The following is a 13,276-nucleotide window of genomic DNA, read 5'->3' as shown; positions in this document are numbered from 1 at the left end:
CCTACATTACATTTTACAATTCCCTGTACATAGCTTAATGTGAATAAAGCTAGGTTTTGCAAAATAAAAAAAAAGGGGGGGGGGGTTCTAAGGAGAACATGCTGATATGGTTCCCCCAAGAATGATCCCCCAAAATTCTGAATTAGCCAGACATCCCAGGAGAGGAAGGATTAATAAGATGCAACACCTTTTATTTGGAAATACGTAGCCTAACAGTATATCTGGCTCACAATCACTTATGTGGAGTGGCAGTGGCAATTCCCCAGGCTGTGCTCCCAATTCGGTTACTTAACAGTTTTTAACAGAATATGCTGCAGCTAGAAGCCAACGCTATAGCTGGAAAGCAGCTGCTTTAATCCTTCCCAATATCTATTTATGACCTAGACAGGGGTGAAACCAAGTCATCATTGGATTTGAGCTGTTATCAACTGACACATGACTAGATAGGAGTATACATTCACCCTGCATCATAATATCTCCCCTAAGCATATAATTTGCCATGCTGGGTTTTGTTTTTCTGTGAACAAACACTGTAATTAGGAAAGTGGACATTGCAATCTCTCTTCTGCAGAAAAGCCAAACTTTTGCTCTTGTGCTCCAAAAAAAGAAAATTGTGCTGGTCTAAAAAAGAGCTTGAAGTAGGTGCCAAAAACATTCACATTGAAACTTTGCGAATGTCCGGCAGGTAGAAAAAAGGAATAAAGGCAAGGGAAACTCGATAAAAGACTTCTTTGGACACAAAGGATTTGTGTGATGTTGCAGAGCTGAACAAGGACACGTCGTGAATGGATGGCTGTCCTGTGCACTGTTTTAGGACCTTAAGGATTCTAGCTACGCGCTGAGCCTTGCTTGACTTGTACTCTAATCAGTGGCACAAATCCTCTTGTTTATCCTTTTGTCCAGTTGCTGGCGGGTGCCTTTCTTTTCCTTTTGCATGAGGAGATCTGGGTCAGGCTGAAACGCTTTTACTCTGAAGCCTGAGGTTCAGGTTCATTATTCTAACCACTCCTACTTTAATGTGATTGGATGGGGAATACTTCCAATTACCTTGATGATCTAAAAGTAGCCAGGGGAACCAAAGAAAACTCAAAAGAGCCTCTCTCTCTCTCTCTCTCTCTCTCTCTCTCTCTCTCTCTCTCTCTCTCTCACACACACACACACACACACACACACACACACACACACTTACTTTCACTGACTGCTTAAAGAAACCATGCTCATGTGAGCAAGAGAAAAAGAACAACACTTTTTGTTCTGTGCTGGCACTACAAAGGAGGGAAAAACTATTGTTTGTGTCAGTCCAAAAACAAATCTCCAGCGAGTGCTTTGGAGGGTTAACCAGAAGCAGCATCAAGCGATGGCAAACAGGTAATTATAACTGATTTATTTTTTTATTAAGGAATCACTCTCTAACTCTATATTTAGAAATGACAAATCCACTGGGATGACATATGGTATGAAAATTATCCTGATTGGTTTTAATGCCTGGGTATATGCATACACATCTGGAGGCAATATATTCATAGTGAAGATAAATAAGGATTTTATAGAGGCAGGCGGATTTGCAATTGCCAGTGGGAGACTGGGAAAGGCATAATTGTGCGGCTTAAATTTCAGTGATTCTCTTGGTTGGAGTAAAATGACAATTTAAATCCAGTTTGTTGTACTTTCCGTATGGAGTAATCTTTAGTAGCAGTGTAGTCAGTTTTTCTCTCTCTTTAGGTAGCAATAAAATCAGCATGGAGTGTGTGCGTGTGTGTGTGTGTGGGGGGGGGGGGACTCACTATGCATCCCTTTTGTATGCGAATTGTGTTGAAGTTGTGGCTGATGTGTTGTTACAGTATGAACATCTAAATTATTTAAAACAATATTATCTAGCTGCTAATAACTCGGGAGTCTTGTGCAATAAGGCTATATCTGGTTTAGAATATGAGTGCCTTATTAACTCAGAATGAGCTAATCTAGTTTCCAAACTCTTTGGCTCTAAGCCTGGGTTAATTTTCTCTGGAGACGTTTCACTGACTTGAGAAGAATCGCTGAGGAATAAATTCTTCTAGGGCTGTGAGCATCAGGATTGCCATGGTGCAGCAATGGAAGCTACTAATGCTTTTTTATTATTCATTTGTAAAGCATTTGCAACCATCACAGGAACATCCATTACCCTTTCAATTGCAACTCTGCAGCGCAGGCATCCCTTACTGGGATTTTTCCCCCCTGCTTCTCCTGAGCAATACCTCTAGCCAAAGTCATAAGCAAAAGAGGTGTACAAAAGCAGCAACTCTTCTTCCTTGACAAAAGTGATGGAACAGAAACCCTTAATTATTCCTGATTGAATCAATATTTGCACAAAAAGTTTGTAAAATTCTAGATATTGCAGTCACTTTTGTTTTAAGTATGTCACATACAAATGTGAGATATAAAAACACTGGGGGGAAATAATAGATGACTGCCTTTTTTGATCACTGACTTGAACACTTGCAAAAGATATGTTGAAAGTGAGCATTATCAAAAAAAGCAATGAGAGAACCAAGGTTAAAAAACAGCAAAAATTGAATGAAATTGTTATGTTATTTGCCTTATTGCAATCCTGCTTGCTTTTAAGTGGCCCAGTTTGCAGGGAGGACTTATACAAGAGGCTCAATGGGAAGATTTACCAACAGGATTTTTTAGGATTAAAATAAATAGCATATTTCACTAAACCGAAGATACTTAAACAGAATGAGGAATTGAAGTCACAGACCTTGCTATGGCTGAAAACATTTGTGAGTCAATCATAAGGTTGTGCCCCTCCTGAAAATTGCTTTACTACATCACTTGTTTTTTCTTCTTCTTCATGTCAGGAGTGACTTGAGAAACTGCAAGTCGCTTCTGGTGTGAGAGAATTGGCCGTCTGCAAGGACGTTGCCTAGGGGATGCCTGGATGTTTTAATGTTTTACCATCCTTATGGGAGGCTTCTCTCATCCCCCACATGGGGAGCTGGAGCTGACAGAGGGAGCTCACTCGCACTCTTCCCGGATTCGAACCTCCGACCTGTCAGACTTCAGTCCTGCCGGCACAAGGGTTTAACTCATTGTGTGACCAGGGGCTCACTTGGTTAGACCATCTCATCGCTTGGTGAGACCATCTTTTTCTTCAGGTGTTCTGCATGACATTGCAAGAAGGGCCACAAACTCTCTTTCCTCTGCCCTCAAAGTCTCCCAAACCTCACACTGCTATAAAGGGGGTTCCCAGCCATAGGAATAAACAACAACAACAACAACATCAACAACTTGAAGGTCCAGTGTATTACCATGAGGGAAAAGCTTAAAGCTGCTCTGAGTCCCCTTCGGGGTGAGAAGGGCGGCATATAAATGTTGTAAATAAATAAGGCTAAATAGTAACCCATGTTTACATATTTATGTAACCTGCATTTTGCTGTATCTGTGTACCTGTTGTCCAGATCTTGTAAAATATGCAGCAAGTAATTAGAAGCAGCATTAGAGTACAACATGCAATGTTTTGAACATTGAGTTGGTGGACTCACCGTTCCCCAGGACAGAGGGAATGTGCTTGTGCCGATAAACAGGGACATGTTGCCAGAGAGAAACTTTTGCTTCTTAGAAAATTTACCCATTCCAAATTTCCTAGGCAGGATTTATGAAGGTGTAGTGGGTGCAAATTACCACAATAATCAGGCTTTGATCCAAGGGTAGTAGGAATATTTTGTAGGACTCTTCTTTAAACCAGGTGGTCAAATAACAAGGTACAATGGAAAAGTACCAGAGGCGACAATAATATACCATTAGAAAAAGAAATGTAACTTCAGAATGAAACTGAAATGCTTATTTCATGGATATATATATACGGAAAGGATCTTGGTTTGGAAAAGAGTCTGTAGTCACAAATCTATGCTGGTTGCCTTCTCGTGATGTTTGGGTCCTAGTTCTAGGTGCTCCTGACCTTTGCAATACATGTTTCCTCCAATGTTAAACAAGTGTTCTGATCCAAAAAGGAGTTCTCCTTTTGTAAGTGCTGAGCATGAATGGAGTCTTTGTATTTCTTGGGATTCCCCAGAATGTGTAAGGCGAAGTTTTAATACGGAAGTATCTGAAAGAGCAATTGCAAACAATAAGATTTCAGCCCAGAGCATGTTATTGGGTTCATGTTCAGGGGAGCTTATAGACCGGTGGTTCCCAACCTGTGGTCCATGAACCATCATTACTACACCATTGCAATGAGAGTGACTGATCTGGCAAAACCCTCTTATAGTGCTGAAGCTTATTAAATATTGTTTTCTGTGGGTGAAGAGATGGCAACTACTGGATGACATATGTCCTGTATCAGAAACTAGAGATGATGGTCTAACTCTGTACAATGTAATTTTCTGAATCAGCACACCAAATAACCAAACTGAATCTAAAGTTGATCAAAAACTGATTTGTAACAGTTTTGGTACTAAAGTTGGAGAGTGGTCCCTGGTCAAAGTGGTCCCTGGTCAAAAAAAGGTTGGGAACCACTGGTGTCGGCCAAGAAGAAACTGCCTCCAACCACTGTTTCAGAGGAGGTACTTTTCTGTTCATTCCATGAACCGCCACGGTATATATATCTCACATAAACTACTAAAACAGGCAACATGATTTATGCTATTGATTTAAATAGGATTAAATGAAACCAGCTTTTCTCAGGGTAGCCCCATGATCTGTAATGTCGCTTCTAGCCAAGAGTCACATATATTATTTAGATTTCTGTGCTGCCTTACTATATTAGGAGGCTAAAACAAACAACAATTATAAAGCATTTTACGTTTCACAGTATATAAAAGATGCATAACATAAATATATAAAACATTGCCAAATCCATAGTACATAAAAGATACATAACAAGAAAATATAAAATGTGGCCATTTGTTTCCAATTCCACCCAAGTAAAAGTTACATAAAATGAAAAAAAAGTTTCCAAATTCACAGTACAGTAGAGTCTTTCTTGTCCAACTTTCACTCATCCGATGTTCTGTATTATCCAATGCAGTGTGCCCCCTGCTCGGATCCACTGCTGTTTCACTACATTGCAATGTTTTGGTGCTAAATTTGTAAATACAGTAATTACTACACAACGTTACCGTGTTTTGAACTGTGTTTTCTGTCTATTTGTTGTAAAACATGATGTTTTGGTGCTTAATTTGTAAAATCATAATGTAATTTGATATTTAATAGGCTTTTCCTTAATCCTTCCTTATTATCCAACATTTTCACTTATCCAACGTTCTGCCAGCCCATTTATGCTGGATAAGCGAGACTCTACTGTATGTAAAATATGCAATGTTGCCATGGGATCCATTTTTCTGATCCAATCAGTTCTTTGGATCAGGATTTCTAGCATATAATTGTGGCAAGCAACATTTTTTACAAAAAAGAACTGAAAAAACGAGGATGTCTTCCATTTGTAAGTATGTTTCATCCATAAATGTATTCATCTTGAAGTATGGGATATGAAGAGCTAAGGAAAGTCCATGATGCTTTTCCAAGTGGAGCAGACAAGGATATGACATTTCGCCTTGCGTCTCCTTCTCCCTTCACTTAAAGCCCTACCTTGAAATCAGTGCCAAGATGATATTGGCAACATGCTGCACTGTAAAGGAAGGCAACCTCTTTCAGATTGAACTTGGATCATTTGTCAGCATATTTTGCTTAATCTTCCTTATTGTTTGTGCAGCAAAACTAGTGAGAGATGATGCAATTTTTGAGGAGGGTGGCATGTGGAAGATGAAGTAACCATGGCTGTGGGTGGGTTTGTGTCTGTGTCAGATGCCCTTTGTCTTCAAGGGTCTCCAAAAGCCTCTCAAAAAACAAATACTATGGCATGTTAATGCACTTTCTGTATACATGAAAATGTAAACAATCTTGCTGTTACATAAATAACTCAGGCATCTGGACAGATGCTGGACTTGCACAAAGAGGGTGGTATTTTGTGCGACCACACAGCATGAAACAGTACCTCCTTTAAATTTTAATAATCAAACTTTCAAGACTGGACTGATGTATGGGGGTTTTACATTTTAAATACGGTTGGCTTAGCTCTGTTATTGATATTAATGATTATGGGCTAGTGGTTACAAGTAGTGGTTACTGCCTTGAACAGGATCTACCATGAAGTCTTTTACATGTCCCAGGAAATGAATAGGAGCAGCAGAAGAGCACAGAAAATACAGGAGAACTTCCTAGTGGACAGTGTCTTTTGTCGATTCTTGATTCTTGTTTTCACAGGAGAGAAACAATAAATGTTTGATAGGAAAGCTACAGTTCAGTTTTGCATAAATCCATCATAAAGTGTTATAGAAACTGTATGATCATAGAATCATAGAATTATTGAGTTGGAAGAGACCTCATGGGCCATCTAGTCCAACCCCCTGCCAAGAAGCAGGAAAAGCACCCCCAACAGATGGCGATCCAGCCTCTGCTTAAAAGCCTTCAAAGAAGTCTCCAAAGAAGGAGTTCCATCGCTGAACAGCTCTCACAGTTAAGAAGTTCAGGTGGAATCTCCTTTCCTGTAGTTTGAAGCCATTTTTCCACATCCTAGTCTCCAGAGCTGCAGAAAACAAGCCTCCTCCCTATGACTTCCCCTCACATGGCTATCATGTTTTCTTTCAGCCTTCTGTTCTGCAGGCTAAACATGCCCAGCTCTTTAAGCTGCTCCTCAAAGGGCTTGTTCTCCAGACCCTTGTTCATTTTAGTTGTCCTCCTCTGGACACATTCCAGCTTGTCAACATTTCTCTTCAATTGCAGTGCCCAGAATTGGACACAGTATTCCAGATGTGGTCTAAACAAGGCAGAATAGAAGGGTAGCATGACTTCCCTGGATCTAGACACTATAATCCTATTGATGCAGGCCAAAATCCCATTGGGTTTTTTTGCTGCCACATGACATTCCTGGTTCATGTTTAACTTGTTGTCCACGAGGACTCCAAGATGCTTTTCACACATACTGCTCTCAAGCCATGCGTCCCCCATTCTATATCTTTGCATTTCATTTTTTCTTCCTAAGTGGAGTATCTTGCATTTGTCATGGTTGAACTTCATTTTGTTAGTTTTGGCCCATCCCTCTAATCTGTTAAGACAATTTTAAATTCTGCTCCTGTCTTCTGGACTATTAGCTAGCCCTCCCAATTTGGTACATTTTTATGTACATTGTGAAGTGCAAAATTGTGTGAACACTGTTCAAGACAATCTTCCCAATCAAAAGATTATTCTTATATCCAAGCATTTGATGAATCTGAGTCTTATTGAAATCAGTGTGTAGTAGTCTTCTTGATTAATACCTATCTTACTGTTTTCTGCAGTGACTGCTCAGTGCAGCTCACTTAGTCTGGATCCCCCCTGTTATGAATCATTTATTTGCAACATTTTGAACATTATAGAAGACAGAGGTAGTCAAAGTATTTCAGCTTTGCTGCAATGAACCTAGTGAAAGTGATTCCCCTTTTCATTGCAGCAATGACAATAAAACAAAACAAAGGGAGGAAATTCTGTACATTAAGTAATGTAACACAGATGGAATTTTAGAAAAACAGAAAACCCATTGGTATTGAATTCACCATTCTCTGTAATGTCTAGGACTAGATTCTGAGACAAGGTTGTCAAGAAACATGACTGTTAAGGTACTTAACCAGTGTGAGAAACTTGAAGCAGAATCTGTTATTGTTAGTGAAATGATTGTGCTCCCACATCCATTTGTCAAAGGTAACAATGATGGCAATTCCAGATTGTGTCTGATGGCTGACGGTCACCTCATCAGGCCCGTATTTCTTCTGCTGGTTTCCTTTCTGTCTCCAAAACTGTAATTGACTAGAATTCTTTCCCACATAATAACAGTGTTTCAGGGCGCCACCTGTGCAGAAGGCAGCCATGAGCTAGACCTGAGATCATACTCTTATGCAGGCAGTTTGGAAGATGAGCCCAAGGTTTGCACAGAAACAGTCCAGCAGAAGGTTAAATCTTAGGCTTAAGCAGGAAGGCTGGGCAGGAAAGGCACAGGGGATTTTTTTTTTTTGCAGTCTCCCCTTACCCTGCTCTATAGGAATCTTTGGAACAACATATAGGAAAAATGTATGAGGAGGAGTGCATGAGAAAGAGTAATTGGTGAAAATTGTGTCCCTTGGTTCTAGTAATGGAAACATCCACTGCATCCAAGAACCTTCTGTCAGCAGCAGGATATGACACTGCCCAGAGAAAGATATCATTTTTAAAAAACAGGCAGTATTATATTAATGGTTGGTGAATTATTCCACTCCACATTTTTACTGATTGTTCTTTAGCTGGCTATTACAAAAGAAAGAGGAGGAAAATATGTTGATGCTGGTAATAGGATTTAAAATTAAAGATTGCAGGATATTGTCTTCATTTACTGAAAGGCTATATGACATCTCAAATACCAGTACATTGTTAGGTCTATTAAATTAGATTAATAGATCTAAAACAGTTTCCTAGCATCAGTATAATGTATCTCACAAAATTCATTATATGCAGTTTTGCATCTGCTTTGAGAACTTGGCTAAGAAGCAGAATAAAATGCAAACAAACAAGTTCTTTGGAGGAAGAATGGGACATAAATAAATATGATATGAGAAAAGTCTGCCCCAGAACTTGGACCAAGTCACCCTCTTCTTTCCCCAGCTTCAAAGATTTACCTGATGAGTTGAATAAGCTTCAGATCGTTGTTTTCTTGTGGGAAAACAAAAACCTGTGTCTACAACAGGATGCATGTGCTAAGCTTTTGTGGTAAATCTGGGCACTGGAAATTTTATAGACATATAAAGAGGTGATGAGTGGAGTCCCCCAGGGTTTGGTCCTGGTCTGATTCTGTTCAACATCTTTATTAATGACTTAGGTGAAGGGTTAGAAGGCATGATCATCAAGTTTGCACATGACACCAAATTGAGAGGGAGAGCCAATACTCCAGAGGACAGAAGCAGAATTCAAACGATCTTAACAGATTAGAGAGATAGGCCAAAAGTAATAAAATGAAGTTCACCAGGAACAAATGCACGATACTCCACTTAGGCAGAAAAAAATGAAACGCAAAGATACAGAATGGGGGACGATGACTGGCTCAACAGCAGTACATGTGAAACAGATCTGGGGAGTCCTCATGGACAACAAGTTAAACATGAGCCAACAATGTGGTGCGGCAGCTTAAAAAGCTGATGGGGTTTTGGCCTGGATAAATAGGAGTATAGTGTCTAGATACAGGGAACTCATGCTACCCCTCTATTCTGCCTTGGTTAGACCACATCTGGAATACTGTATCCAATTCTAGGCACCACAATTTAAGGGAGATGTCGACAAACTGGAATATGTCCAGAGGAAGGTGACTGAAATGATCAAGGGTCTGGAGAACAAACCCTATGAGGAGTGGTTTAAAGAGCTGGGCATGTTTAGCCTGCAGAAGAGAAGACTGAGAGGAGGCATGATGGCCAGGAATAAATATGTGAAGGGAAGTCATAGGGAGGAGGCTTGTTTTCTACTGCCCTGGAGATGAGGATGCGGAGCAATGGCTTCAAACTACAGGAAAGGAGATTCCACCTGAACATTAGGAACACCTGAACAGCCTCACTGTGAGAGCTATTCAGCAGTGGAACCCTCTGCCCTGGAGTGTGGTGGAGGCTCCTTCTTTGAAGGCTTTTAAACAGAGGCTGGGGGTGCTTTGAAGACAGTTTTCCTGGTTTTTGGCAGGGGGTTGGACTGGATGGTCCATGAGGTCTTTTCCAATTCTATGATTCCATGCCTGTGATGAAACGTTTGCTAACCAAGGCATTATCTTCTCAGTATCTCCTTTTCTCTAGAATTGCAAACTACTATTGTATTTTCTGACAGTCATCCCAACAGTATTATGTATTGGTCAATATGACGCAGTTGGTCTCCTTCCAGCTTTGTAATTTTGTAAATGTTCAGTCAGCCAGCAGAGGTAAAATGATTATGATGTCTCGCAATACACTGATTGTGGTGCCCTGAGACAGTGCCTTTCAAACACCTGATCATAGCTGGAGGCTGGTAACAACCTGTACTTGCGGTCTTGGGTGAGCCTAGAAGGTTGTGATGATGACATGGGGAAGAGCATAGTTTCTATCTCCCTTCTTTTAGAGAAGAGATAGCATTAGAAAATATTCTGTGCTAGAGTTAAAACTATAAGGAAGTTGAAATCTGATATTGTGTGTTAAAAATATGAATTTTTGTAAGGGCCAGAGAAACAGGTTTGGAGAACTGCATGCAGCTCATGAGATTCATGTTTTCCTCACCTTTGTCCTAAACAAGGATAAGGAATGGACATCTGTTGAAATGTTTCAAGTATGAAGCTTCTTCTTACACCTAGTCTGTATATATTTATAGATCAATCATATGTCACTAACACATCAAGAGTGGAATCTGGTGTTTTGGACTAGAAGTATGTTGTTACGTGAGAAAGGATGTACCAATGGGTTGCTGTGTGTTTTCCGGGCTGTATGGCCATGTTCCAGAAGCATTCTCTCCTGACATTTTGCCTTCATCTATGGCAGGCATCTTCATATAGTAGTATTCTAGAAAAAGTTGCTCACTTTGATTTTTGGGGTATTTTTGTATGTAGGTTTTGTTTTAATCTGTCTAAATAAAAATTTAATCATTTTTAAAAAGTGTGGAATCTAGGGCAGGCTACATGCAAGTGAGATGATATGTGGATGCAAATCTTCCTCCGACACTCATGGTATCCTTTACTTCTCTTTGAAATGCTACACAGACATTGGTAGGCAATGGAAGGTACAGAGAGGATTGTGTGGATTCACTCAAGGCCATAAATCTCCAATGACTTCCTTCTTTGGAAAGTAAACCCTGGCACACAGAGAAGCGTTGAAACTACAGTGCTCCCTCACTTATCACAGGGGTTCCATTCCAGGACCACCCGCGATAAGTGAAAATCTGTGAAGTAGGGACGTCGTATTAATTTTAATATTTATATATTATTTTATATATTATTTTATATATTATTTTCTTACCTGCGCTTCCTTACCTGCCTTCTGGCCCATCCCAAGGGCACCTGCCTGCCTCCCTGGCCTCCGCAGAGCTTCCAGAGCCACACAGGCAGCAGCAGGCCAGGGAGGCAGGCCTTCCCCGCCATGCCTCAGGCCACCGCACTTCCGGGGTCCCTGGCCTCCCTGGCTTCCACTGGACATAAATATTTTATATTAATATTTTCAAAAACCCGCAAAACAGCGAGTCTGCTAAAAGCGAACTGAGAAGTAGCAAGGGAACACTGTACTCACAGCATAGAAGCAGGGTGTATAAGCATAACAATATTGTTTCCTGTAAAACAAATTTAGGGTGTTTTTTGCAGCAGTGGCAGGGCATTCACACAAACTGATACTGACCAATGGACCTATTGCAAAATGCTACTGTTCTGCCTCCACTTTTTGTTTTATTGCCTGGAAGACTTGATCAGATAAAGGCACCATACAATTTATGATGTGGACTTTCTTCAGTTGCTGCCATCAGTCGTATGGTGCTCTAGGAAGGACTGCACAGACATATTGCATGCCTTGCTGAGGGAGAATTTCAGATGCTCCCAGCTCAACTTTCACCAGGAATCTTTGTTTTGTGGAATATGAAATGAGATCATCCCCCTCTTATCCTACACTTGCTATCAGCACATGTTCTGCATTGCTAGGGGATATATACATTTAAGGATCTTTCCAATTAAAAGCAAACCAAACACGTGCTACTCATATTTTGGCTTGAACTAGAAAGGGTGTCATTTGTCATCATGGTGGCAAGTGTTCAGTTTGCACCTGTCTCTATACTTACCCAATTTCACCACATTTTCTCCTTGTACCCATATCAGGAGAAGAGTATTTTATACAGAAAAAGTCGTTATTGGCAGACCACAATCTGTATAAAAGAAAACAAATCACAATCTGCTACCATAAAAAACAAACTCAAAAACATTTTTCATTATATATATATATATATATATATATATATATATATAACAAGCAACACACCTTTATCTATAACATACAAGCCAAACAGATCTCTCCAAAAGCCGATCTACAAGCCTCAATGTCGCTGCTGATTTTAACTATTTGTTACTCCCCTTTTCCACTTTATTTCTCCCCATATACTTTTGATGTCACTCTGACTCGTGTGTGTGTGTGTGTGTGTGTGTATGTGTAAGAGTGCTTTCAGATTGCCAACAAACATAGAGTGATCCTATGAATTCCATAGGGTTTTCTTAGACAAGGAATACTATGGTCAAAAATTGTTTACTATTGCCTTCTTCTGAAGTATAGTCTATAACAGTTCATATCCCTTGATGGTTCTCCATCCAAGTATTAACCCTACTTAAATTCCAGGATCAGATGACATCTGATTTAGGTTTTTCTTCTTCTTCTGATGAACAGTTTGTGAATTTCACTTGCCTAATATTCTAAAAATATTTATTTATTTTAGAACAGCTTCCAAACAGGCAACAATTCAATGCCAAGCCTAATATAAAACACATAATAAATACACCCATATACATTAAAATAGTTTAAAATATACATTAGAACTAGCTATTCTCTAAAGAGTTTCTGCACAAGGAACTCTTCTTACTTCCATTCATGGCATTGCATCCTAAAGAAAAGTTTTCATATCCTCATTTATTCTTCTCATTGCAGTATATTTGCATGCAGGACATTGTACCTAGTATGCCATCCAGGAAATATAGGATGCCTTTGCTAGGTTCAGGGTCGCATGACCCTTCCCCCTTCTAGGGAATGCATAGCTTCCCCACAACTGCTTGGTAGACTGGTAGGAAAGTTGTATGAGTAGAACATAGGCTCTATGTGGCGGTGGCATGGGATACAGAAACGGAGCATATGTTGAATGTCTGTCGCAAAAGGCTTATAATAATAATAATAATTATTATTATTTATTTATTTATTTATTTATTTATAGGCCGCCCTATCTCCCCAGGGGGACTTGTATGTTTTGATAAGAGTGCAAATAGTAGTTGTGGGTGAGTCTTCAGGTTATGATGCAACAAAATGGTTTAAATTCTGTCCACTTCCACTGATACGTGCACATACCATTGTGTTAATCTGAACTCCATAAAAAGAAGACCAGATTTCCCATCCTACAACATAAAGAGCAAATTTGACAGTCTTAGCGATGATTTAAAACTGGGCCATTCAATGGCCACGATATCTTTCCTGTGCTTCAGAAGAGGCTGTTTGATTGGCATAGCTTTCTTTTACCTTTTCCTGGATTACATAAATAAATCCCACTTGTG

General features: G+C 39.8%; 1 protein-coding gene across 2 annotated transcripts in view; it reads left to right on the top strand.

Annotated features, from left to right (window-relative positions):
- SHROOM1 (shroom family member 1) overlaps positions 1 to 13,276 on the top strand; it is a 93,054-nt gene that overhangs the window by 19,395 nt on the left and 60,383 nt on the right. Inside the window, exon 1 of one of the 2 annotated variants that reach the window (XM_060765209.2) lies at positions 215 to 1,368. The exons of the other annotated variant lie outside the window; for it this stretch is intronic. The gene's annotated coding sequence lies outside the window, so the exon portion shown is untranslated. Of the gene's footprint in view, positions 1 to 214; positions 1,369 to 13,276 lie in introns of those variants that run through there. 2 annotated transcript variants of the gene reach the window in all.

This window comes from Anolis sagrei, chromosome 2 (assembly GCF_037176765.1).
Source record: "Anolis sagrei isolate rAnoSag1 chromosome 2, rAnoSag1.mat, whole genome shotgun sequence".
NCBI classification, from domain to species: domain Eukaryota; kingdom Metazoa; phylum Chordata; class Lepidosauria; order Squamata; family Dactyloidae; genus Anolis; species Anolis sagrei.
This window is presented reverse-complemented; position numbering and strand designations above follow the sequence as displayed.